Genomic DNA, 2,940 nt, shown 5'->3' with positions numbered 1-2,940 from the left:
TTGCCAACATCCACTGGATCATCGAAAAAGCAAGAGAATTCCAGAAAAACATCTATTTCTGGTACACTGACTATGCTAAAGCCTTTGACTGTGTGGATCACAATAAACTGTGGAAAATTTTTAAAGAGATGGGAATACCAGACCACCTGACCTTCCTCCTGAAAAACCTGTATGCAGGTCAAGAAGCAACAGTTAGAACTGCACATGGAGCAACAGACTTGTTCCAAACTGGGAAAAGAATATGTCAAAGCTGTATATTTCCACCTTGCTTATTTTACTTACATGCAGAGTACATCATGCAAAATGCCGGGCTGGATGAAGCACAAGCTGGAATCAAGATTGCTGGGAGAAATATCAATAACCTCAGATATGCAGATGACACCACCCTTAGAACTTAAAGAGCCTCTTGATGCAAGTGAAAGAGAAGAGTGAAAAAGCTGGCTTCAAACTCAACATTCAAAAAACTAAGATCATGGCATCTGGTCTCATCACTTGATGGTAAACAGACGGGAAACAATGGAAACAGTGACAGACTTTATTTTGAGGGGCTCCAAGATCAGTGGGGATGGTGACTACAGTCATGAAATTAAAAGACGCTTGCTCCTTGGAAGAAAAGCTAAGACCAACCTAATCAGCTCGGCTCAGTCACTCAGTCATGTCCAACTCTTTGAGACCCCATGGACTGCAGCATGCCAGGTCTCCCTGTCCATTAGCAACTCTCAGAGTTTACTCAAACTCATGTCCATTGAGTCGGTGATGCCATCCAACCATCTCATCCTCTGTCATCTCCTTCTCTTCCCGCCATCAATCTTTCCCAGCATCAGGGTCTTCTCCAGTGAGTCAGTTTTTCACATCAGGTGGCCAAAGTATTGGAGTTTCAGCTTCATCATCAGTCCTTCCAATGAATATTCAGGACTGATTTCTTTTAGGATGGACTGGTTGGATCTTGTAGTCTAAGGGACTCTGAAGAGTCTCCTCCAACACCACAGTTCAAAAGCAGCAATTCTTCAGCACTCAGTTTTCTTTATAGTCCAACTCTCACATCCGTACATGACCACTGGAAAAACCATAGCTTTGACTAGATGGACCTCATCATCAGGTTCTTTAGTTCCTCTTTGCTTTCTGCCATTAGAGTGGTATTATCTGCATATCTGAGGTTGTTGATATTTCTCCTGGCAATGTTGATTCCAGCTTGTGATTTATCCAGCCTGGCATTTTGCATGATGTACTCTGCATCTAAGTTAAATAAGCAGTGTGACAATATACAGCCTTGCAAAGTATAGAGAAATACAAATGAAAACCACAATAAAGTATCACTTCACACCAGTCAGAATGGTTATTATCAAAAAGTCTACAGATAAAAAAATTCTGGAGAGGCTGTGAAGAAAAGGGAACACTCCTATACTGTTGATGGGAATGTAAAGTGGTTCAGCCACTATGGAAAACAGTATGGCGTTTCTTAAAAAACTAAAAATAGAACTACCATGTTATCCTGCAATCCCACTCCTAAGTATATATCCTGAAACACCAATTCAAAAAGATACATGCACCCCAATGTTCATAGCAGCAGTATTTACCATAGATAAGACATGGAAACAACCTGAGGACCCATCAACAGATGGCTGGCTTAAGAGGATGTGTTTATATATATATATATGCGTGCTTGTGTGTGTGCATGTACACCCACACACAATGGAACACCACTCCAGCATAAAAAGAATGAAATATTGCCATTTGTAGCAACACGGATAAACCTAGAGAATATTTAGTGAAGTAAAGCAGACAGACAAATACTGTATATTACTTGTAAGTGGAATCTAAAAAACAGTATAAACGAATCTATGTACAAAATGGAAACAGACTCACAGAAATGGTAAACAAACTTATGGTTACCAAAGGGGAATGAAAGTGGAGAAGGATAAATCAGGAATGTGGGATTAATAGATACAAACTACTATACATAAAATAGATAAGCAACAATGATCTAGTGTATAGTACAGGGAACAATATTCAATATCCACTAGTAAACTACAATGGAAAATAAGAAAATAATCTTAAATATCTATCTATCTAAATCACTTTGCTGTACACCCGAAACTAACACAATGTTGTAAATCAACTCTACTTAATTTGAAAAGCTTGACTTAAATAACAAATACAAAAACAAAAAACCACATTGAAAAACCCTCCTGGTTTTCAGATGGGTTGTCTATATGCTTGCTAGCGTTAGTTATGATGAAGGTAGGGTTTTTGATGGAGAATAATTCTATCAGTCAGGTGTCAAAGTCTTTGGAGTTTGTGCAAGAATGATAGGGACTGGTTGACGGAAGAGTGAGAAAGAAAGGTTTAAACTTACTGTAGTCGGAGGCAGTTGGATAAATGGTTTGGATCTGACTTGGTGAGCTGTGGGCAACAGAAACTCAGCCTATGGACCATAAAGACATATGACTTCTATGATACGGGTTTCTCTAGAGTGAGTTTTAGGGCAAGCAGTAAACTGTGAGGAAGCTTAAGTTTAAGCAGGTAAGTGTATGTAAGGAGCTTTGTGAAGAGGTGAGGGTTGATTTGGGTTGTCTCTCTCTGTCTGTCTGCCTGCCTGTCTCTTTCAACAAATGAAAACTCAGAAGTAATAGGGGAAGTTGTATGTAGGGATGATATAGAGGAATTTGAATTAAAGTAAAAGAAGTATTGACTAGGAATGGATTTAGAATCCAGGAGATGATTGGTACTGGGTCAGGCATCTTCATTTTCATACCAGCTATGAAAGACTTCTTGGAATACGGAATGAAGCAGGGCAAAGACTAATAGAGTTTTGCCAAGAAAATGCACTGGTCATAACAAACACCCTCTTCCAACAACACAAGAGAAGACTCTATACATGGACATCACCAGATAGTCAACACCAAAATCAGATTGATTATATTCTTTGCTGCCAAAGAT

Source organism: Bison bison, unplaced genomic scaffold, assembly GCF_000754665.1.
Source record: "Bison bison bison isolate TAMUID 2011002044 unplaced genomic scaffold, Bison_UMD1.0 scf7180017864239, whole genome shotgun sequence".
NCBI lineage: Eukaryota > Metazoa > Chordata > Mammalia > Artiodactyla > Bovidae > Bison > Bison bison.
This window is presented reverse-complemented; position numbering follows the sequence as displayed.